This window comes from Protopterus annectens, chromosome 1.part1 (genome assembly GCF_019279795.1).
Source record: "Protopterus annectens isolate FY-2018-M chromosome 1.part1, PAN1.0, whole genome shotgun sequence".
Classification (NCBI taxonomy): Eukaryota; Metazoa; Chordata; order Ceratodontiformes; family Protopteridae; genus Protopterus; species Protopterus annectens.
In genome coordinates this window covers 1,979,400,410-1,979,426,795 of record NC_056726.1, presented here as the reverse complement: position 1 = coordinate 1,979,426,795, position 26,386 = coordinate 1,979,400,410, and the positions used below count along the sequence as shown (strand labels likewise).

The 26,386-nt window shown below is 39.5% G+C and overlaps 1 protein-coding gene across 2 annotated transcripts in view; it reads right to left on the bottom strand.

Moving 5' to 3' along the window:
- Positions 1-26,386, bottom strand: part of LOC122813124 (phosphofurin acidic cluster sorting protein 1-like) — a 3,500,289-nt gene that overhangs the window by 526,756 nt on the left and 2,947,147 nt on the right. The gene's annotated exons all lie outside the window — the stretch shown is intronic.

The following is a 26,386-nucleotide window of genomic DNA, read 5'->3' as shown; positions in this document are numbered from 1 at the left end:
GTACTTGACAAACTGGTTCAAGTGGCAAGTCTAAAATTGGCCTTAGGTTCCCATTATTTTTTGGCAATAAAAAGAATCTAGTATAAATTCTGAACTTTTGCTGGTCTGGTGAGACCTTTTGGATGACTTGCTTTTCTGAGAGCCTTTTTATTTCTAACGCTGTTGCTGTTCCTTGAGAGGGTGGCATGTTGGGAAGTTTCTTTCATAGTGGGGATGGATACAGAAAGGCAATGAAATATCCTCTGGTAATTATTGTTTGCAAAAGAACCACACAGACCAGCACAGCACAGTCAGCAATCCAATCTTTTTTTATTATTCATAACAACAAACAGACCGGTTTCGGCTAACAAGCCTTCTTCAGTGCATATTGCTAGTGTAACCCCTCTCACAGTTTATATAATCAGTGGTGTCTTCCTATTGGTGTCACAAATGTTCATTTAAACCTGGTGCAAAAAGTGCACCTGACAAAATAATCCATTTTTTTCTCTTTTTTATTCAGAATATTATGCCAACCTGATTTGACCCTATCCTTGGACATTATCCTATCTATAATGGTAACCCTAAATTGGGCTGAAGAGTGTTGTTTGTTGTGTTTGTAAGGAGCATTTAGCTAGTTGAGCACACCTGACGTCACTTAAATGTTCACAAATACACAGCTTCAAAGTTCGGGCACTTTGCTCTACATAAAATGCTTGACATCTACAGGTCACCAAATAAATACCCCAATCTGAAGCCTGAAAAGACCTCCTGGAGAAAGGACCCCTAAAGCCTTGATTCTGCAGGCCTTCTATGCCACGAGGGCAATGTCTGTTGTTAGACAACTCTCTACCCTGCCTGGGGGGAAATCTACCTCGGGAGGAATCCTGGGAAGACCCTTGAGACTTCCTAAACCACATTGTGTAACCCCTTCTTCAGGTTTGTGATAAAAGATGTCTTAAAGGACTCAGCAAAATCACACAAGCACATTCAGGCATGTCTACATATTGTAAAGCCTGTACCTGCAACTCTCAAAACACCTTCCATTGCATTACATATGAGGTGCATGGTAGCATTCAACAGCAAGTGCAGTGTGGCAGCTGAGAATCCACAGTTTTTCTGTCTTCTGCAGACATAGACCCAGAAAGAGACTTGAAAAGCTCTATGGTGGAACCTAGTGATGTGTGTCAAGCAGTTCAGCGACCTGAATGCAAATGTAGCAAAGCATAAACAAGCTTCCCAAATCTGTCAAATGCCCTGGATTCTCTGTTAAGGGGGATGGACAGGAGAACTTTCTTCTATAAGCTCCTTCTTAGTGGTTGCCACAACTACCAGAGCATCCACTACCAGGCCTTTGGTCCAACACGAATGGTCTTTGAGGACCACGAGGTATTTGTCCGGTTTCCTGGGAATCAATTCAGTAATGTCTGGTTCCTTCCATGTCCAGCAAGAAATTAAATCCACTATCTCATCTGCTGGGGTAACCACACATGGAATAGCTGTGCCAGAACCAAAAGCCTCAAGAAACACTGATTTCTCCTGGGAAGGGGCTTCAGAAAACCAACCTCCTTTCTGTCTCTGTAGCTTGAGAATCTAATTGAATGAGATGTCCTCAAGAGGTCATCTGGGGGACCCCCTCAACTTCATCGAAATCCATGTCTTTTGTCAGGGACTCCTGGGAGGAGTCAATGTGTCTCCTCTTACATGTATGCTTCTGAGGAAGCTCTGTGGGAGAAAGCTCTGAGAAGGTATCAGAAGCCTGGGGGGAGTCCTGAAAGAGGACTGTCTCAAGGCTAGTGTGAACCAGCTGTCCAGTAGAATAGACTGTGCAGAATCAGAACCCAGGGCTATCAGCTGCAGAGCGGGTGGAGCAGAGAAGGGCAAAGATGTCTGCTCTCCACTACCTAGAAGTCAGACATTGAAAGAGAACCCAAGAACAATCTAGTAAGAGCCACAGCTGACACATTATCATGGCCAACAACAAAACTATGGCTCTGCTCTGATATTGAAGCTGGAGCCAAGCTATCTGATGCTGAGGTTTCAACAAGAAGAAATGGCTCCAAAGAGCTTTGGAGCAAACCCTTATCTCCAGACTCGACATCCAAGCTTTGGTTCCAAGATCCTTCCAGCTCCAAAGAAATCAGAGCTGGTTGATCAGAGACATTTCTGGAGATTAAGGCATGGACAACCAGAAGAGCCTGGCTACAATAATCCCTAACTCAGAGGTCAGATGTAACTCAGAGGTCAGAACAGGGTAGGAGTAGCCTTATGTAAGTAAGAGGGTCCAAAGCTCAAGGGTCTAATGGGAGACAGAGATAGGAGAACTTCCAACTGAATTTGAGTCCTGAGAAACTTCCTCATCATTCTATCCATATCAGCTTCTGTCAGGCTTCTGGCAGACCTGATGGACCTCAGTGATGATGATCTGGAAGGTGGTCTCATGGATCTCTGCGAGGGTGTCTCATGCAGGAAAGGTGAGCGCAGCCTGGGAGTGATAGGATCCAGGGAAAACTGAAAGGGGGGAGGAGTCTTGAGCCAAACCTGAAAGAGCAAGGTTTGGAAAATTTTGCTGCTAAAGCCAAAGAAAAACAGATGATGGAGAATAATCAGGGCATTGTTTGCTTGTTTCCTTGTCTCCATTGTGTACATCTGAGGACTTCTTACTCAAGGGGAAGCTGCAGACAGATTTTGAAGAGTCAGAGGGAATAGGGCCCTTAAGTACAAGTTTATTTCAGCACTCAATCATGCCTCAATGATGAAAAGCCATGCAATTCAAACAATCTTCATCCAAGTGAGCTACTCACAAACAGTACACACATTTAGAGTGGGAGTTAGATTCTTGTGGCTACAAACCACACACTTCTTGAATCCCGTAGGATTTTCCAACATAGTCCTGTAAAGAAAAACACAGAAGAACACTACCAGGAATGGTAGTCAAGTAATTCACCAAAAGAAGAAAGGGGGAAAAGGTGTAAACTTAAGAAAAATATCAACAGTGGTACCAAAGGTTACTAGATAAAAACTAGTAAAGCAGCAGCTGGATAAAGGCCTAGACCAGAAAGTTTATTTTTTGTTTTTAAATGACAGAAAACAAGGGGAAAGGGAAGGCATTATAAAATGGAAAGAAGAGCCTGACTACCAAGAAAATTATTTAAGTATTAGAGAAAACATTCTAACAATCTAAATATCAAAAAAATCGCATTAGCCTGATCTATGAATCACATCCAAACTCTACAAGCAGCAAACGAGATTTAAGATAATGTTGGGGACAGGAGGGAATCATAAGTAAGAATAGAAGCCAGAACTATGGATCTTATAAAGTCTGAGACAGCAGCTGATGTTGGATACGATGATAAATTCAAGACCCATCAGTTGTGGAATGTATGGCACAGACAACATTAGATCATGAAAATTATAATTCCAGGGAACTTTAATTATGTTTAAGGGGAAAATGTAAATGTAAATGGAAAACGAAAGATTCAAAAAATACAAGAAATGATAAAATGTGGTAAATCAGCTGTGTGGAACAAAAGTCAATGAACTTATAGAAGAGGGGCATTTGGATCTGAAATTCATTATCTTGTATTATCAGAAGGCTTGGGGTGGCAGATGATGATGCAGTTATGACAGGTTTTTCAGGCCATTTAGCTATATGGCTGGAGGTGATGGAAGAAAGTGAGTATATTAAAATAGGAAATGGAATAAAAAGAATAAATGAAAAAATATGGGAGAAATTAGAGAATGGGAATTAGCGCAGTTATGGTAGGATCATATAACCATGGAGGACTTCTACTAAAACTGAGTTGAATTGTGGACTGAATTTAAAATACAAATGTTTATAAAAGTGTTTTTTTTAATGGCAGGATGATGTATGAAAGGAACAGAAAGTGAAGTGTGGGGAAAATGTATATAAATATATCAGAGAATTTAGAAAATAATACAAGAATATGTATACATGGGAGAAGAAAGGAGGTGCTTGCATATTTGGGTAAAATAGTAAAGGAGGATATTAGTATAATGACAGAAATTAAAAATACAAAAGGAGTGGAATAAAGAGCACAACAACAAATTATGAGTTTTGTAGTACAGGATGTGGAAAATAAGTATAAGTGTAAAAAGAAAGAAAACAAGAGAGAGAGAGAATGGAAAGTAAAAAAAAAATCCAGAACAAGTTAAGGAAGAATTTGAAAAATAAATTACTATCAGTGAATTGGATGAAGTACTTAGGAAAGTAAATGTTGATTCAGTTATCGGGCCCAGATAATATAGGGTATGGAATGTACAAGAAATGAATGGATGGCAAAGGCAGTATTTTGTAAATGTACAAAATGAATGGTCCAAGGAAGAGTTTGTTTATGAAGACATATAGTGGGATCTTAACATTTTTATGGAGGAAAGAAGAGAAGAATTCAATAAAAAATGGAGACCCATCACACTAAAGTTATGTACTCACCATAACGTTCAATGTGAGTTGTTCATCTCGCCTTCATTCTTACAGATGGGTTCGGAGCCGATCCTCGGCTCTGAGTCAGGCAACTACAAAGCTCGAGGTCTTCAGACAGCTCGAGGCCAAGTCCCTATCCCATGATCCACCTTGTGTTACCTCATATATTGTTTGCTGCCTCTAAGAATGAGCCAGCAGACAATGACGAGCTGTGGAGATTTAATTTATTATTCAAAGCACAAAATCCAAAACAAACCGGTTTCGACTTGTCAAAAGTAACAGCCTTCCTCAGTGTTTAATTAAGTATTAGTACACTGTGCTTATATACATAATCCTTGTGTTCAAGTGCCCTGTGATTGGTTCATCAATTAAAGATGTTCATTCAAGCCAGGTGAAAACAAAGCACCTAATTTTATAATCCACTTTTTCTCCTTTGAGTCCAGAAGACTATGCAAACCTCCTTTATTTACTCTATTACTTACTATTTTATCGATAATAGTGAATCTGAAGGTTGCAGTGGTGTGATTAATGGTGTGTTTGTATAGGGCATTTGGGTATTTTTTGGTCCTGATGGCACTTAGATGTTCTGAAATGCGTATACGAAGGGGTCTAGATGTCTGTCTTACATAGAAGGCACGGCATGTGCAGGTTACTAAATATATGAGCCAATCAGACCCACAATTGGCAAAGAAATGTATATCATGAACCTGGCCAATATTAATACTTGAAAAATCTTTGGTTTTATTTACCACCCTACACTGTGTACAGTGTCCACAGGGTACACATCCTTTCAATAAATCCCCAGTCATGGTCCTTTGTCCCCTATCCATACTTGACTGTTGTCTATGCTTGTAATGGCTCAATTAAGACCCCATATTCCTCCACCTCCTAAAGTAAAACTGGCATCTCTCATTTAAAATTGAGGCAAGAAAATCATCCGCCCTCAGGATATTCCAATGTCTCTGAACTGCATTTAATAAAGTATCAGTATTACGGCCATAGGTGGTCAAAAGCCTGAGATTGGGGCAAGAATTTGTTGGTTTCTTTGTAAATGAGAATCTCTAGTCTATCCATCTTGGATACCAAATTACTGGCAGTTAAAACAAGGCCAATAGCATATCCCCTATTCCTGAACCTCATGGTGAGTTCATCCCTATAGTATGAAATGTCATCAGGCTTAGAGCATATCCTTTTCATCCTTAAATATTGGGACTTAGGTATATTCCTGCATATGTCTGGTGGATGAAAGCTGGAGGCATGGAGAAGAGAGTTGTACTGGGGATATTTCCAATAAACCTGGGTTGCCAAATTATGATCAACATTCCTAATCACAAGCACCTCCAAAAAAGTGATGTGTTGTGAATGGAAAGTGGCTGTAAACTCAAAGCCCCATTTATTTTCATTAACGTAGTTTACAAACTCCCTTAAATACAACTCATCACTTCTCCATACCATCCAGCAATCATCCAAGAATCTCCTCCATATATCAATTTCATCCATATAGATGTTATGTGAGGGATCATGCATAATAAATTCTTCCACATATGCCATAAATAAATCTGTGTAAATGGGGGCAAAAGATGCCCCCATTGCCATCCCCTTTATTTGCCAAAAACATTGGTCTCCATAGAAAAAAACATTTTTGGTCAGGACATACTCAGCTAGCCTAATGATAAATGTAGTCCTGCCAGGACGATATAATTCAGACTTCCGAAGCCAGTATTCAAGGGCCTCCAGTCCCACCCAATGGGGTATATTTGTATAGAGGGCGGATACGTCCAAGGTACATAGTAACCAACCTGGTTCTAACTGGTTGTCGGCAATGATCTGGAGGAATTCAGTGGTGTCACAAAGTCTTGATCGTACCCATTGTAATAAGGGTTTGAGTTTTTGGGTTAAATATTGTGACAGTGGTTCAGTAATAGAACCCCTTCCTGAAACAATCGGTCTACCAGGAGGATTAAGTGGATCCTTATGAATTTTTGGGAGAAAATAAATGTACTGATTAGAGGGATCTTGTATAGTTAGATGTTTACATTCTTGTTCTGAAATTATACCTTCTTCCATTGCTTCCCTCAAGAAAGCATTAATCTCTCCCTTAAATTTACATGAAGGATCCAAAGGCATTTTCATATAATACCTGGCATCTCCTAATTGTCTCAGGGCCTCATTGTTGTATTGTTCCCAATTCATGACAACCACTGCTCCCCCTTTATCCGCCGCCAATATCACCAGGTCTTTGTTGTTAACCAAACCCATGAGTGCCATTTGTTCCATCTTTGAGAGATTATTGGGTTTTGGTATAATGTCCTTGATATTATAATGTAGGTCCTTGAGCTCCATACTTTGAAATATGAGTACATAGGGATGCATAGGGGAATTAAACTTGTCTTATAATATAAAAAGCCCTCCTGTTTACCATCACCATCAGAATCCTTGAAAATCAGTCTTAGATTTAGCAACCTGCAGAATGCCATCAAATCTTGTGCCAACTGATCTTCCGCCACAAAAAAAAAAAAAAAAAAAAAAAAAAAACAGGGATGAAGTTTAAACCTTTGTTTAATACCTTTATTTCGATATCAGTCGGCTTGAAATTAGAAATGTTTAAGACATTGTTTACAACATTTAGGTCCGGATTATCAGTTCTAATATTGTCTCCATACTGCTTGTTTTTCTGATGTTTTCTACCCCCCCCCCCCAACCTGCCTTGGTCTAAAGGGTCGGTCTTTTTAGATAGAGGTGAGTCATCCTGATGCTGTGTATCAAGATCTGTGTTGGATGATGCCTCATCCCCTGATATTTCATTATTGGAGCGAGAAGAACCCGACCGCTTCAAAATAGATCTTGGTCTCTTCCGCTTACCTCCAATTTTGGTAGAATCATTGAATCTAACCTGTTTGTTTACATTAAAAAATTGCATACCTCTCTCATAATCTGTTACATCCCTTTGATATTTTTTAACTTTTTTAGTTTTAAAATACTGTTCCAAATTTTGTAAGTCCTTGGATAATTTATCCATACAGGTTTGGTATGTTGGTTCAATCTCAAATGATTTGGCCATTTCACACAGCTTCACAACCTCTACCATTTCTGACTTAATGGTCCTTTCATAATAATCTAATAACACCTTAACAAAACCCATTGAGGCCTGCTGTTGTACCTTAACCCAATCTTCCATAAGCTTAATATCCATTTTTGCCACCATGGGTTGCAAACGAACCCTCAAACCTCTAGAAGCCAATTTTTTGGCTTAATACGCCTTGAATAATTTGGCATGCCAACATTACTTCTTAAAGTTCGCATAGATTTCGTAAGAAGTTGAAAGTGATTTTCACAATTAATTGCCCCTGAATTTAAAGTGACTTCATACACAGATTGCCCATCCCTACTCAAACCAAAAGCATCAAGGTCATCTTTATCCGCAGATAATCCTTTGACTAGTTTAGTTAACTCCATCATATACAGAAGTAACCACTGGGGAACAACCAAAAAAACTTATATATATATATATATATATATATATATATATATATATATATATATATATATATATTAATCTAATTAAGTATGACCAAAACGGATCTATGAAAATATATCCATAAATACTGTCTGACTGTGCCAAACACCAAAAAACAAAATTCATGGTGTATATCCCACTGAAAAAGTTCCTTTGGCCACTGCAGATAAATCCTGCAATCACCTGTCAAAAAATTCGAGCACCAACACTTCCAACAACCCTATAATAGTAATACTTGCTCATACCTGCTACATTCCTGGTGTTTGTGGTCCCAAAGATTAACCATACACTGACCACCATGTAAACACCTAAGAACAATAATACCCATACCCAATAGCAAACAGTATGCCCTGTATTTTTATTTTGTTGTAAGCAATATTGCATGCTCCATAGAACCTGCAAGTGAAATGTCCAAACACGCCAAGAAAGTTAGGTCACAGTCAGTCAAATTTACAGAATTAATCAAAATATGATAATATAAAATCTCCCCACAGAAACCAGAAAAAAATCCAGTAATCCTGAGAAGTATAGATATATGTCAATCTGATTGTTCGCTAGGGTAACATTAAAGGATCAAAGAATGAACTTGTGCAATAAGGTTTGAATTGGTGGAAGTTCAAAAATTATATATAGTGGACAAAATGCCCCCTCGAACCTGCCTCAGTTCAAGTTATATAAGAAATCAACAGAACTCGCCCAGTATTGTTGTCAAGTTGCCTGCTTGGCCTTGATGATATACAACTAAAGAGTATGACTAACCTATATCCCCAGTAAATCCAATATGTAGACCCTAATAACAAAGAACTTACTTTTGGAACATGCACTAATAACTTCCTAAGATATCTACATATCTGATTAAACATACAATTGGTACATCATACATTGAGGTTAAACATCAAAGAAATGCTCCATATGCAACAATTAGAAGTGCATGTGAAAAGCATCTGTAAACCAAAAAATGTTGGATTAATGGGTAGATTCAATGAATCAAATCACTAAAGTGGAGCAATGAGCACAAGAAAATTCAAAGGTCCATAGTCTTCCAGTCTCATCTACAAAATGAGATGTTTCTCTATCCAACCAGAAACACACAAAAAAGGTGAATCATATTCATGTGGACCCATGCCAAAATGAAAAGATGACTAGACCCCTTGTTCATATAAAATATCCAAACAAAAGTTATATGTATAGCATAGTCCCATATCAAGCTCCATAAAAAACACTTGAATATTCTCCCAAATATATGTACAAAAAAGTTAACAGAACGATGAATAATCCCACTTGTACATCTTGAAGTACTTATCTTCAGTGGTTCTTATATTTTGATAGTGATCCCAATCACAATCACAAACATAAAAAATTGTTTGTTGAAAAAACTACAGTATAGACCCAACGGCGTTTTGTACTAAAAAATACGAAAGACGCCAGTTCCATGATGATGTTGACTAAGGGAAGTTTACCAGTCAATTTTGCATTCCAAACACCCCAAAGCCTTAGTTTTCACCTCAGCTCTTGATATTAAACCCAAGTTGTACACCACTGATTAGACTAAAGTCCCGCATTCATAACGGCACTTGTAACAGCACAAGAATAACATCCAAAAACACCAACACGCATTTATTGATGACAAAGTGTAAATAAAGCAGTTAACTGTGGTAGTTCCAATGCTGATCGTGATCCCAACTAGTTATAGTCGCAAAAACAAAAAATTTATTTTAAGCTAGAACTAGAGCATGTACCAAATAATGATTTGTCCCTTAATACAAGGTGCAAGAAATGCCAATCCTGTAAATGTTATTATCCTGATGAATTTTACTAGTCACATTCCCATATCAAACATGAATTTCAAAGATTACATCTTACCTCTGCTATTGGCGTTAGGCCCAAATCATACAGGCTCCTGGTAATGCCAGAATTAACCATCCATAAATGCACATAGATCCTATCGACAAGAACCAACACGCCATTGCTTAATAACCCAAGTGTGAATGAACTGTTAACTGTTGACTGTATATTCCATATACCTCCCCGAAATAAACCACCATATCATACGTTTTCTCCTCTCAATCATAAAACATGGTTGAAACTAAATGAAAAAATGGATAAAAAGGAAATATCCAGGAAATCTTGATACACAGCACCACCAGCAGCAAACCGCCAAGGCCAACAGCAGGAACAAAAAGGACTCAAGTTGTGACTAGCAAAATTCCTGCACGTAAAGCAACTGTAAGGCTCAGAACCATGTAACAAAATCCAAATAAAGAGCCAGCAAACAATGACGAGCTGTGGAGATTTAATTTATTATTTAAAGCACAAAATCCAAAAAAAAAAAACGGTTTTGGCTTGTCAAAAGTAACGTCCTTCCTCAGTGTTTAATTAAATATCAGTACACTGTGCTTATATACATAATCCTTGTGTTCAAGTGCCCTGTAATTGGTTCATCAATTAAAGATGTTCATTCAATCCAGGTGAAAACAAAGCACCTAATTTTATAATCCACTTTTTCTCCTTTGAGTCCAGAAGACTATGCAAACCTCCTTTATTATATACGAATGCCCTATACAAACACACCATTAATCACACCACTGCAACCTTCAGATTCACTATTATCAATAAAATAGTAGGTAACAGAGTAAACAAAATAATTGCTTTACGTGCAGGAATTTTGCTAGTCACAACTTGGGTCCTTTTCGTTGCTGCTGTTGGCCTTGGCGGTTTGCTGCTGGTGGTGCTGTGTATCAAGATTTCCTGTATATTTCCTTTTTATTTTTATCCATTTTTTCGTTTAGTTTCAACCATGTTTTATGACTAAGAGGAGAAAACGTGTGATATGGTGGTTTATTTTGGAGAACTATATGGAATATCAAGTCAACAGTTAATTCACGCTTGGGTTATTAAGCAACGGCGTGTTGGTTCTTGTTGATAGGATTTATGTGCATTTATGGATGGTTAATTCTGGCATTACCAGGAGCCTATATGATTTGAGTCTAATGCCAATAGCAGAGGTGAGATGTAATATTTGAAATTGGTGTTTGATACGGGAATATGACTGGTAAAATTCATCAGTATAATAACATTTACAGGATTGGTGTTTCTTGCACCTTCTATTAAGGGACAAATCATTGTTTGGTATATACTCTGGTTCTAGCTTAAAATAAACTTTTGTTTTTGCGACTATAACTAGTTGGGATCATGATCAGCATTGGAACTGCCACAGTTAACTGCTTTATTTATGCTTTGACATCAATAAATGCGTGTTGGCATTTTTGGATGTTATTCTTGTGCTGTTACAAGTGCTGTTTTGAATGCGGGACTTTAGCCTAATCAGTGGTGTACAACTTGGGTTTAATATCAACAGCTGAGGTGAAAACTAAGGCTTTGGGGTGTTTGGAATGCAAAATTGACTGGTAGAATTCCCTTAGTCAACATCATCATGAAATTGGCGTCTTTCGTATTTTTTGGTACAAAACTCCATTCTGTCTATACTGTGTTTTTTTCAACAAACAATTTTTTATGTTTGTGATTGTGATTGGGATCACTATCAACATATAAGACCCACCGAAGATAAGAATTTCAAGACATACAAGTGGGATTATTCATCGTTCTGTTAACTTTTTTGTACATATATTTGGGAGAATACTCAAGTGTTTTTTATGGAGCTTGATATGGGACTATGCGATACATATAACTTTTGTTTGGATATTTTATATGAACAAGGGTTCTAGTCATCTTTTCATTTTGGCATGGATCCATATGAATATGATTCACCTTTTTGTGTGTTTCTGGTTGGACAGAGAATAACTTCTCATTTTGGAGGTGAGACTGGAACACTATGGACCTTTGGATTTTCTTGTGTTTATTGCTCCACTTTAGTGACTTGATTCATTGAATCTACCATTAATCTAATATTTTTTGGTTTACAGGTGCTTTTCACATGCACTTCTAATTGTTGCTTATGGAGCATTTCTTTGATGTTTAACCTCAATGTATGATGTACCAATTGTATGTTTAACACCAGGTAGATATCTTAGGAAGTTATTAGTGCATGTTCCAAAAGTAAGTTCTTTGTTATTAGGGTCTACACATTGGATTTACTGGGAATATAGGCTAGTCATACTCTTTGGTTGTATATCATCAAGGCCAAACAGGCAACTTGACAACAATACTGGGCGAGGTCTGTTAATTTCTTATATAACCTGCAATGAGGCAGGTTCGAGGGGGTATTTTGTCCACTATATATAATTTTTGAACTTCCACCAATTCAAACCTTATTGCACAAGTTCATTCTTTAATCCATTAATGTTACCCTAGCGAAAAATCAGATTGACATATATGTATACGTCTCAGGATTACTGGATTTTTTTCTGGTTTCTGTGGGGAGATTTTATATTACCATATTTTGATTAATTCTGTAAATTTGACTGACTGTGACCTAACTTTCTTGGAGTGTTTGGACATTTCACTTGCAGGTTCTATACAGCATGCAATATTGCTTACAACAAAATAAAAATACAGGGCATACTGTTTGCTACTGGGTACGACTATTACAGGTCATAGGTGTTTACATGGTGGTCAGTGTATGGTTAATCTTTGGGACCACAAACACCAGGAACATAGCAGGACCCATTGAGGTATGAGCAAGTATTACTATTATAGGATTGTTGGAAGGGTTGGTGCTCAAATTTTTTTGGCAGGTGATTGCAGGATTTATCTGCAGTGGCCAAAGGAACTTTTTGAGTGGGATATACACCATGAATTTTGTTTTTTGGTGTTAGGCACAGTCAGTCAGTATTTATGGATATATTTTCATAGATCTGTTTTGGACATACTTAATTAGATTAATATATATATATATATATATATATATATATATATATATATATATATATATATCAGTTTTTTGGTTGTTCCCCAGTGGTGACTTTTGTATATGATGGAGTTAACTAAACTAGTCAAAGGATTATCTGCAGATAAAGATGACCTTGGTGCTTTTGGTTTGAGTAGGGATGGGCAATCTGTGTATGAAATCACTTTAAATTCAGGGGCAATTGATTGTGAAAATCACTTTCAACTTCTAACGAAATCTATGCAAACTTTAAGAAGTAATGTTTGGCACGCCAAATTATTCAAGGCGTATTCAGCCAAAAATTTGGCTCCTAGAGGTTTGAGGGTTCGTTTGCAACCCATGGTGGCAAAAATGGATATTAAACTTATGGAAGATTGGGTTAAGGTACAACAGCAGGTCTCGATGGGTTTTGTTAAGGTGTTATTAGATTATTATGAAAGGACCATTGAGTCAGAAATGGTAGAGGTTGTGAAGTTGTGTGAAATGGCCCAATCATTTGAGGCTGAACCAACATATCAAACCCGTATGGATAAATTATCCAAGGACTTACAAAAATTGGAACAGTATTTGAAAACTAAAAAAGTTAAAAAATATCAAAGGGATGTAACAGATTATGAGAGAGGTACGCAATTTTCTAATGTAAACAAACAGGTTAGATTCAATGATTCTACCAAAATGGGAGGTAAACAGAAAAGACCAAGATCTATTTTGAAGCGGTCAGGTTCTTCTAGCTCCAATAATGAAACATCAGGGGATGAGGCATCATCCAACGCAGATCTTGATACACAGCATCAGGATGACTCACCTCTATCTAAAAAGATCAACCCTTTAGACCAAGGCATGTTGGGGGGGGGGGGGCAGAAAACATCAGAAAAACAAGCAATATGGAGACCCTATTAGAACTGATGAACCGGACCTAAATGTTGTAAACAATGTCTTAAACATTTCTAATTTGCAGCTGACTGATATCGAAATAAAGGTATTAAACAAAGGTTTAAACTTCATCCCTGTTTATTTTTTTTTGTGGCGGAAGATCAGTTGGCACAAGATTTGATGGCATTCTGCACGTTGCTAAATCTAAGACTGTTTTTCAAGGATTCTGATGGTGATGTTAAACAGGAGGGCTTTTTATATCATAAGTCCAAGTTTAATCCCCCTATGCATCCCTATGCACTCATGTTTCAAAGTATGGTGCTCAAGGACCTACATTATAATTTCAAGGACATAATACTAAAACCCAATAATCTCTCTAAGATGGAACAAATGACACTCATGGGTTTGGTTAACAACAAAGACCTGGTGATATTGGTGGCGGATAAAGGGGGAGCAGTGGTTGTCATGAGTTGGGAACAATACAACAAGGCCCTGAGACAATTAGGAGATGCCAGGTATTATATGAAAATGCCTTTGGATCTTTCGTGTAATTTTAAGGAAGAGATTAATGCTTTCTTGAGGGAAGCAATGGAAGAAGGTATCATTTCAGAACAAGAATATAAACATTTAACTATACAAGATCCCTCTAATCAGTACATTTATTTTCTCCTAAAAATTCATAAGGATCCACTTAATCCTCCTGGTAGACCGATTGTTTCAGGAAAGGGTTCTATTACTGAACCACTGTCACAATATTTAACCCAAAAACTCAAACCCTTATTACAATGCATACGATCAAGACTTCGTGACACCACTGAATTCCTCCAGATGATTGCCGACAACCAATTAGAACCAGGTTGGTTACTATGTACCTTGGACGTATCCGCCCTCTATACAAATATATCCCATTGGGCGGGACTTGAATACTGGCTTGGGAAGTGTCCTGGCAGGAATACATTTACCATTAGGCTAGCTGAGTATGTCCTGACTAAAAATGTTTTTTTCTATGGGGACCAATGTTTTTGGCAAATAAAGGGGACGGCAATGGGGGCATCTTTTGCCCCCATTTACGCAGATTTATTTATGGCATATGTGGAAGAATTTATTATGCATGATCCCTCACATAACATCTATATGGATGAAATTGATATATGGAGGAGATTCTTGGATGATTGCTGGATGGTATGGAGAAGTTATGAGTTGTATTTAAGGGAGTTTGTAAACTACCTTAATGAAAATAAATGGGACTTGGAGTTTACAGCCACTTTCCATTCGCAACACATCACTTTTTTGGATGTGCTTGTGACTAGGAATGTTGATCATAATTTGGCAACCCAAGTTTATCGGAAATATCCCCAATACAACTCCCTTCTCCATGCCTCCAGCTTTCATCCACCACACATATGCAGGAATATACCTAAGTCCCAATATTTATGGATGAAAAGGATATGTTCTAAGCCTGATGACGTTTCATACTATAGGGATGAACTCACCATGAGATTTAGGAATAGGGGATATGCTATGGGCCATGTTTTAACTGCCAGTAATTTGGTATCCAAGATGGATAGACTAGAGACTCTCATTTACAAAGACAAACCAACAAATTCAAGCCCCAATCTCAGGCTTTTGACCACTTATGGCCATAATACTGATACTTTATTAAATGCAGTTCAGAAACATTGGAATATCCTGAGGGTGGATGACTTTCTTGCCTCAATTTTAAAGGAGAGATGCCAGTTTTCCCTTAGGAGGGGGAGGAATATGGGGTCTCAATTGAGCCATTACAAGCATACACAACAGTCAAGTATAGATAGGGGACAAAGGACCATGACTGGGGATTTATTGAAAGGATGTGTACCCTGTGGACACTGTACACAGTGTAGGGTGGTAAATAAAACCAAAGATTTTTCAAGTATTAATATTGGCCAGGTTCATGATATACATTTCTTTGCCAATTGTGGGTCTGATTGGCTCATATATTTAGTAACCTGCACATGCCATGCCTTATATGTAGGACAGACATCTAGACCCCTATGTAAACGCATTTCAGAACATCTAAGTGCCATCAGGACCAAAAAATACCTGAATGCCCTATATATACACACCATTAATCACACCACTGCAACCTTCAGATTCACTATTATCGATAAAATAGTAAGTAATAGAGTAAACCAAGGAGGTTTGCATTGTCTTCTGGACTCAAAGGAGAAAAAGTGGATTATAAAATTAGGTGCTCTGTTTTCACCTGGCTTGAATGAACATCTTTAATTGATGAACCAATCACAGGGCACTTGAACATAAGGATTATGTATATAAGCACAGTGTACTAATATTTAATTAAACACTGAGGAAGGCTGTTACTTTTGACAAGCCAAAACAGGTTTGTTTTGGATTTTGTGCTTTGAATAATAAATTAAATCTCCACAGCTCGTCATTGTCTGCTGGCTCTTTATTTGGATTTTGTTACATGGTTCTGAGCCGTGCAGTTGCTTTACGTTCAGGAAGTTTGCTAGTCACAACTTGCCTCTAACAATGCCATATGCCATTCTATCTCTCTTTTAGGTAAGGAAACCATAGGAAAGACAAAGCAACCATCATAAAACATGAATCTCAGTCCTCGAAAAAGCCTTGAGGGTGTCGGAGGGTGGGAAGTAAGAATGAAGGCGAGATGAACAACTCACATGGAACATTATGTTAAGTACATAACTTCTTTATGTGAAGTTGTTCTATCTCGCCGTTCATTCTTACAGATGAGTAGCGTCCCAAGCACCATCTTTCTCGGGTGGCTCGTGGGAGTATGTTTCTCATGACAGTGGGACCACAGGAAGCCCTGTCCCTGGAGGCCTTATCACCTTTGTAATGAGTGATAAACGTATGAGGATTTGACCAAGTGGCTGCTGCACAAATTTTATCAAGGGGCAATTTGGCTTGGAACACAGAGGATGTAAAAACTGGTCTGGCTGCAAAGGCATATTAGCAGCTGAGTAGACAAAGGTGATACAATCAGATAACCATTTAGACAGAGTTGTTTTAGCCACTGGTCTACCTTCTCTGGATTCAGGGAATGAAACAAAGAGCTGGACTGACTGCCTGATATCTTTTGTTCTATCCAAATAAAATCTGAGCTGTCTGTGAACATCAAGTCTGTGCAGCTTATATTCCAACTTTTTGGAATGATTAGGGAAGAAAACTGGTAACTCAATGACTTGGTTGATATTAGTTTCTTAACAAACTTTGGGCAGAAAGGAGGGATTTTCCTAAGAGATACTCTGTCAGCATGAAAAATCAAATAAGGAGGGCTGATAGATAAAGCTTGAAGTTCTGACACTTTGCAGGCAGAAGTAATAGCTACCAGAAAAATGGTTTTCAATGACAAATATTTGAGGTCACAAGATGATGCTGGTTCAAACGGGGGAAGGATTATACGTGACAGCATAAAATCTAGATTCCATGGAGAATAGGGCATTTTCACCGGTGGTCTCATATGAAATGTCCCTTTGAGAAAGGCCTTGGATAACTTGTGGGACATATTTAACCCATCAATCCCAAGATGAAAGTTAGATATAGCAGCCAACTAGACCCAAACTGTTGCAGCTGCCACACCTTTGTTAAAAATCATAGTTAAGAATTCTAGTATGGATGTCAAGGAGGCTTGGTAAGGATCAATGTTCTGCTTAGAAGCCCATATGGAAAATCTCTTCCACTTACCAAGATATAATTTCTTAGTGGACAGCTTATGAGAAGACAAAAGGATCTGTTTTGTCTCATTGGAGAAGTTATGAAGCCTGACTATGAGGGGAACTGGAGCAGCCAAGCTGTCAGCTTCAATGACTGCAGAGAAGGATGAAGGTTCCCCGAACAGATGTGTCAGAAGGTCTGAAACTGGGTCCAGAATCCAGGGATCCTCCAAGAGATGATGTCGAAGGAATGGAAACCAAATCTGCCGAGGCCACTGAGGGGCTATAAGAAAGATGGTCCTTCCCAGGGATTTTGCTTTCTGTAGAACTTTGGGTATCGATGGGATTGATGGAAAAGCATAGAGGAGACCCGGGGGCCAATCGTGTACGAGTGCGTCTCTCGGGGCTTCTCCTGGAGGAGGACTCAGGGCAAAGTAGCTTCTGCATTTTGTAATGATGTGGCTGGCACAAAGGTTGCAGCAAGGCTGGCCCCATTTGCAGAAAATCCTGTCCGCAATCTGTTTCTTGAGGGGACCGCTCGTGCGGCAACAGGATTGCCCTGCTCAGTTTGTCTGCTATATTGGATCTACCCGGGTTATTCATTGCCAACAGAAAGCGTTGGGAGGAAACAGCCCACTGCCAAACTCTGAGGGCTTCTCAGCAAAGGGGGTAAGATCTGGTTCCCCCCCTGCTTGTTCAAGTACCAGACTACTGACCTATGGTCTTACTGAATTACAATCATTCCTAAGCGTTCCTAGGGGAAGAGAGTCCTGGAAGTACTGCAACGCCAAAAGTACTGCTCTCATCTCCAGAACATTGATATGCAAGTGTGACTCCTGATCTGTCCATGTGCCTTGGGCAGTCTTTCCCTATCAGGGAAGTGTCCGTGGTCACAGTGGCTACTGGAAAGGGTAGAACAAAGGGGCGTCCTATGGTGACATGAAGAGACATCAACCACCACTGGAGATCTTTCTTGCAAGAGCTCATAATCAATATTGTGTGGTCCATGGGAAGTTCCTGGTAAGACCGTCGAGTGAACAACAGCCATTGAAGAATCCGCATATGCATTCTTGCTAGTGGTATGGCTAGGATTACTGCTGCCATCAACCCCAATACTGTCAGAACTTCTGAAGCTGGTGCTCTGTCTTTTGATACTAATGTGCTGACATGCTGACGAAGAAAGAAGAATCTTTTGACTGGTAGCCTTAGAGTGGTGGTTGAGGTGTCTAGCTCTGCCCCGATAAAAACGATATGCTGCGATGGTGACAAGGTAGACTTTTCTGAGTTGACTGTAATGCCTAAATGATTGCAGAGTGACAGAGTGTACTCCCTTGCCTGAATCAGTTGATGCCTGGTGGTGGTGGTAAGGAGCCAATCTTCTAGGTAGGGAAACACCTGGAATCCTAGACACCTCAGGTGAGCCGTGATCACTGCCATGCATTTGGTGAACACTCTGGGGGCTGTAGTGAGACCAAAGGACAAGGCTCGAAACTGATAATGATTGGCTCCCAGCCGGAAACGCATGTGATCTCTGGATGGCCTGACCATTTTTATGTAGTAGTACGCATCCATGAGATCTATCGAGCACATCCAGTTGTCTTTCCCTAAGAAGGAAAGTATAGACTGGAGCATGACCATCTGGAACTTCTCTTTGTTTACATATTGGTTGAGTCTGCTGAGGTCCAAAATGGGTCTCCAGCTCCCTGTTTTCTTTGGAACCAAAAAAAATCTTCAGTAAGTTCCAGATCCTGTTTGGTCTGCTGGGACTGGTTGGATGACTCTTTTCTCTAGCAACTTGTAGATCATTATAGCTGCTTGTTCCCTGTAACTGGGTGGACTATCCGCGATTCTCCTTATGGACGGGGTGGTGGTGGCGAATGGTATGAAGTACCCTCTGGAAATGATACTTTGTACCCAGCTGTCTTTTGTTATTTCTTGCCAGGCATCAAAGATAAGTGACCTCTGACTGCCTCCACAGCAGGACAGTTGGGCTTCCTTTCAGGAGCGCTGGTAGGGTTGACCACAGAAGTGATCTCTGCCACCCTGATGTTTCAGACCCCCTCTGCCGAGAGGGCAGCATCTTCCACTATTACCTCCTCCTCTGCCCCTGGAGGGGGGTTCGCCACGTGTGTCCTGAAAGGTTCCTTAGGCTTTCCAGAACCACATTTTTCCTCCACTTTGGCCTTTGGGATAAGACCAGGTAGGGGAGGAAAAACAGACTCCGATGGCAGACAGAGTCTTTCCCTCCTGTTCACACCTGGTCAGAGTTTCCTTCACTTTAGGCCCAAAAAGGGATGAGCCATCAAAAGAGGTGTTTACGAAGGATGACTTAAAGGGTTCTGCGAAGGAGCACAATCACATCCAGGAATGTCTTCTGAGAGTGATACCTGTGCCCGCTGCCCTACTCGGTCCATCAGCTGCATAGGATATGAGACGCATGGATGAGTTGACAATAGAGTTTAGGGTAGCAAGCTGGGCAGCAACTTTATCAGAGGCCCCTGTAGCTACTGTACCCTGAAGACTATCTCCCAACTCCTTAAGGAGATCTCTTTGCAACCTAGTGAAATGGATTAAGTAGTTCAGTGAGCAGAGAGCAAAAGTCGCTGAACTAAACATGCATTTCCCATATCTATCCATAATCCTAGACTCTCTATTAGGAGGATGGATAGACGAGGAAGTCTCAGACATTTCTTTTTGGTGGCCGCTGGCACCACCATGGCATCAACATGGACTCCTTTGGATAAGAAGGTTTTATCTGGCGGAGCCGATATGAACTTGTTAGGCCTCCAACGAACAGGCTCCATGGACTCCAGTGACTCCCACACCCTCCAAAAGACCAACTGCATAAGCTCATCGAAGGGCGGATACACCCAAGAGGTGGACAGTTGAAACCTGAAAGCCTTCAGGAGAACTGACTCATCCTCAGTAGGGCTTTTGGACTGCCAATCACCCCTCTGCCTAAGGATCTCAAGTATCTCAGCAAAGGAGATATCCTCAAAGGGGGACTGTGGGGACACTTCTGACTCATCCAAGTCAGTGTCGGATTTTAAAGACTCCTGTGGAGAGTCCAAGTGTCTCCTCTTGCACTATCTCTTCCTGGGAACCTCTTCAGTGGGATAAGACCAAGATTTTTCTTGACATCCTCCATATGCATTACAGCCATAGGCTCCTGCAGGAGAACTACACCCAGTCTCAGTATAAGGCTGATAGCTGGAATAGTTTGGCAAAGGCTGTCACTGTGTTACAGGCATTCCACTCATAGCAAAACAGTGCCATCACCACTACAATGACTTAGGTTGACACAAGCTTGACCTGTTTTCCTCATGGGAGGCTAGGGTTATAGCACAATCACCACCTTAGTACTTCAATATACCATTTTTTAAGTAAAAAGTAACCTGTCAAGACTTGACACCATCCATGTTCTTATTATGCCTTGTTATGTCTCTAGCTCTTGCATAGATTGAAAGGAACAGTGAGATGTACAGGAGCAGAGAACAGTACATAATAAATTGGAGGGGTAAGTATGCCTGCTTCTGGAAAGGATGTCTCTATTTGTAAATGAACTGTTGTAGCTATTAAAAAATGTCTGCACTGGCAAACCTTATGGGAATTAGCATGACTAAGTGTGCTTCTGCATGCCTTCCCTTTTACAGGTGGACAAGTGGCTCATCATGTTAAGTCTACGTGCACAGAGATTGTTAGGATGGCTGTGGGTTCAAATCCCCCAACCTCCAAATAAAAAACAAATTCTGCTGGCATGGCACAGTATATTTGTCATCCCAGTAATATCAATGCACCACTGCAGGCTCCATATATGTAACATCCATAAGTAATAGTTTGCCAAACGTTCCAAAGTAAAGATAGTAAAATTATATGCCCCTTGTCTATTACCTGTTCTGGGCAAATTCACTGTGTGATCGGCATGTTTATTATATATATGTACAGTTTTATTTTCGTCAAAACTCAAATATCATCACTAGTCACAAGCAAAGATGTGCCATCTTGATAAACAGCTCCTATACTTAGTATTATCTCATGTCCAATGCATGTGAGGATGGCTTTTGCATTAGGCACCACCCACCATTTGTTATAATCAGACAAAAAGGTTCATAGGTTGGTACTAGGCTATCGGCCCAAAGGCCTACGTAAGCCTAGCTAGCAAGGTTCCATGACTTACGCCACCCAAGAAAGTTATTTCCCTGTGCCACTGTCAAGCAGAGACACAGAAAAGTGATCCCCAGGGTGTATTTCCTATTCCCCATCCACTCATCAAGATTTTTCTTGAAGAGTGCTAATGAGGAACTTTGCTTGACATAGATGGGTAGCTTGTTCCAGAGTATAGGAAGTCTCTGGGACAGGAATCTATCCCTCCAGTGTGTCCTTTTTAGTGTGTCCTTTTTATTGTGGTGACAAGGTTTAGGTCCCTAGAGCATGTAGCTTGGAGGGATTGGGATTTCTTTAGGTGTAGCATGTACAACAGCTCTGGGTTTGACATAGCTTTATATGTTAGGCAAAGATCACCTCGGGGTAGGCGATATGCTACGGAGTAAAGCTGGAGTTTTTTGAGGCGGTCAGTGTAGGGCATTTGTTTGAGGCCAGTAATCCTCTTTGTGAGGTACTTCTGTGACCTTTCCAGCTGCTGCAGATGTCTTGTGAGGTACATTCCAAAAGGGGCATTGTACTCTATAATGGGTCTAATGAGTGATGAGTAGAGGGGAACGATGACCTCTTTTTTCCTGGATGACAACCCTTTTATGATGAGGTGTGCCAGGTAGAAGGACTTCCTGACTACTGTGGCGATATGACTATGAAAGGAGAGACGACTGTTGAGGTCTTATCTGTGTAAGTCCACCCCACAGATGGAAGCAGTAGAGCCACGACCACTACCACCAGCTGTTGGTAGCAGTGAAAGTGGAGGTGATATGTCACTTGCCAGGAGCTTACAGAGCTAGTGGGGGAGATAATAGACAGGAGGCTGGATGCTTGTATCGGCTGCATGGAGACCATCATCCAGTGACTCCTTGAGTCACGTCCCTGCCTAGCACTGACTCAACCTTCTCAGCCAGGAAGGATGGTTCCTAGGGTGAGGAGTAATTTCCCACTAGGTCTAGGCTGGCAGAGACTGCATCTTTGAATACCCAATACTATCCTCCAATTTGGTGCTCCCTACTCTTTCATGTACAGACTCACCTCTGCATGTTGTATAATCTTTTCCTCGCACTGCCTTCCCTCTGTTTGTTCAATGTCTCCCTCAGTATTATGTTCACCTTACTTCACTGTATTGCCACACACACTGTCAGACATGTCTGTCTTTCTCTGTTACCTAACTTCCCCATCTTACTAACCTCTTTAATCCATGACTTCCTTCCCCAAATGTCCCTTCTCTAAATAAATAAAAGGGCACCTGTCCCACAGAAATACTCCCACCTATACCTCTCAACTTCCAAGAAACTTGACTAATGTACACATGACTGGCTCCAATTGTTCATCAGAAAAAGTGCAGTTTTCTGGCAAACCACTGAGGACCGACATCATCAAATAATTATAATAGTTGTTAAATTAAACATGATTACTGGACTAAGATGTTGAGAGGTATGCTCCTACCCCACCTCCATCCTGCTTATTCCTTATTTACTCACCATGTGTTCTACACTCTGCTTGTTTTCTCTTTTCATTTCTGTCCTATTCTCCCATTGCCAACCTATAAAAAAATAAAACACAAAAAATAAATAAATGACCAAAAAATAAACAATAGACACATATCCAAAAAGGGCTTATTAAAAAACAATCTTTCTATGGTCATATGTTAAGCAACAGGTCGCAGAGAGCAAAGGCAATTCTCATGTATAACAAACAAGATATAATACTTGTTGTCCTATGGCAAAAATGAAGGCCAGCCCTTGTCACATACTACGGATATCGCCACAGGTTGTGCAAATGAGCCAAGCATCACTGAGCATCACCATGCAAATCTGAAATAAAGTAAAGCTAATGCCTTTATTCTAACAGCTTTGATGGCTCAGTGCCACTGTACACCACTGTGTCGGTGTACTAGGTGAGGGTTTGGATCCTCTGGGGATTGTAAATTGTTCTACAGTGTTCGGTTTGTTGTCTGAAAATGTGTTACATTTTCCAGAATTTGTTTTATGTCCACGTTTCCTCTGACTGCTTCCTTTGCTAATGCACTGTACAAAGAATATCACTAGGAAAGGCTTGGGGTTCAACTCCTTTGAAGTCTATCTTTTTTTTATTACTATTAGTCTAGAAGTTTGCTGTAGTTCTCTGATATGTGTGCTTTACAACCACTTCTAGTCTGACTGATTCTGTGGCTCCTCGATCAGAGAGAGAAAGTCTCCTAGATCTGCTAACCAAAGTGATTTTATCTGGAATAATTCTGTTTCTCATTAGTCTGGTATCCCTGGGTAACAGGTGTGATACCAGGCCTGACTCGAGCTTTTTGGATTACCTTTGTTTTCTTGCTAGGGGAACTGAGGATTGACTGGGATGTGGACTGAACTGGTGGGTTGATTACTGTGAGAGTATTGTATTTTTTTTTTCAGTGACATTCACAGTATGATATAGTATAGGTCTACTGCTCACACTCTTATGCTATCAGGATTAGTGCAGGTTTTTATATCATCATGTTACTTTACTGTATCGCACGTCTCCTCTGTAAGTTTCAAATTATTCTACATTCAAGTATAGTCATACCATCTTCTCCATTGTGTTTTGCATCCCTACGTTGGTGGACAGCTCCCTTTCCATTCTTTTGCCCATCTCTGTGGTTTCCGTTGCTACAGTGAAACCTCTAATCCTCCCTTAGTCATCCATGACATTTTCTCTTTCATGGAGCATTTCTCTTCATATATATTGCTGTTCATTACATCAACACTGTCAGTGCTGTTTTGCTGTCTGTGAGGACAGAGTCGCAATGACTACGAGAGATGCGTATGCACACAATGTTTAGCTCAGCTCCTCAAACTTTAAACTGGCTATCAAGTAATTTAACACGATCTAGCAATGGGTCTGTGCTGTGGCCACAACTTGGAGCTCCTTATCATGCACAATAGCTTGGATGTTCTTCGTGTTTCACTGTTGCAGTCATTACACCAGGACTGCAACAGTGAATACACTCGAACATCTACATTTACGGTAAGTGTACACAACTGTACTTTGCATACATAGATAATAAACACTGTGGCTCATTGTCCACACAATGTAAGTAGTGCTGGCTTGGCTGCAATCACAGATACAGTGATTCTGAATCCCAGGGACTGTCTCCTACTGAAAGACTTTGCTAACGGAATAAAACAACTAATGACTTTGGAAATACAAGAAAGGACATTTTCCATTACTTTTTTTCATGTTATCTTATTTTTCAAGCCCATTTGCTTAAAAATACTGTCTATAGCTTCAACAAAGAACATGAACTTAAATTTCCACCTGTGTAAAAATATAACTTGTTTCTGTTTAACTTTTCTTACTTTCTTACAGTGTAAAGCCTAGATACTACAACTAAGAAAAAATATTTTTTGCTTTAATATCTTTAACATACACAGTAGTCACTGATTAGACTCATTCCCAGCCTTACCAACCTTGTTATAATATAAAGCCTGGATACTTTACAGTTACAAAAAAGTACTTTATTGCTTTAATATCTTTAAAATCTACAGCTGACATGTTAAGACTCCTCCATCTCACACTTAATACCACTGACTGTATAATATCCACAACTGTTTTACAATATAACATACAGTTTACATCATGACATTTTTATACAGATATTAATAAAAACAAAAAAAAACTGTTTTACTTACAGTAACTTTGTTAATGCCTTCATTGTCCTTCTATACATAAAGTTGGGTATATGCTGTACAGGACACCCATCAGATGAACACATTTAAAAACATTCCAGCCTTTCTCAGACACTATTACTTCTTGCAAAGCCCCATTTCACATATCTATTGCTATCTAATTAGATTTATTATTTAAAGTCTTCTATTTTTTTTCATTCATTTCACAATGTTGCTGGTCTTCCTGACTATCCCCTAACACCAAACTCAGGTTCATGTCCAAAGTATTCCTGATTCTTCTATTCACCTCCTGCACTTTTTTCTGTCACTGAGAAAGTGTTTCTATTGTCTTTGTTATTATTATAAGAATAAGAAGCAGAGCCCCCTTTGTTTTCAAGTTCCTTCTTTGTTGTCTAACATTTTTTATCTCCTTCTTAGCCTGTTCGACATCCAGAAATGTCTTTGATCCTCAAAAAAAATTTTCTGAAGAAAGCTGTCTACAGCAGCTTGAATCTCACATCAGCCTCTCAATATCTCCTGACTGCTAGGATAAATGTGCTTTTCTTCTGCTACGTGTACAGTGAACAATCATTTTCCATTCATGCTATGCTGTCTCTAATTTTTAATACTTTTCCTATTGTGCCACAATTTTGTCAAGAGAAACTCTTTATGCTGGTCTAACTGCATATTTATTAATGGGTCTATATTGGATGCTCGAATGTTTAAATGTTTGAGTGTCATAAGGTCGACACCATATGATCAAACTTTTAAAAGTTTGAACATCCAAAAAAAATAAACTACACAAATAACCTACCTGAATGTTTTAAGCAGGGGGGCAAGTACCCCGGCATCCCCCACACCCCCTGCTCTTTAAATATACCAACTCCAAGATCACACTACAGTGCAAAAAAGGGAAATATTCCCATTCAGCACTGTACAGAGATCTCCATTAAAACATTCATACTTTCAAAAGTTCGATCATATGGTGTCGACCTTATGACGCTCCAACTTTTGAAAGTTCGAACATCCAATATAGACCCTTTATTAATACAGGTCTTGACTACTTTCTCATGGTCAGATTTGCAACATACACAAGATGTGCTCTCTCAATTAACAAATCCTGCTGTGAAACATTAGTCACGTTGCTTATCTGTACTTTTATAAACTGTTAATGAAGTCTGTTCCTTCTAGTTTCTCTAGTACAACAAAAAAAGAAAAAGACAAATTTTTTCTGCGTGCTCTGACTTCTAACTTTATTTT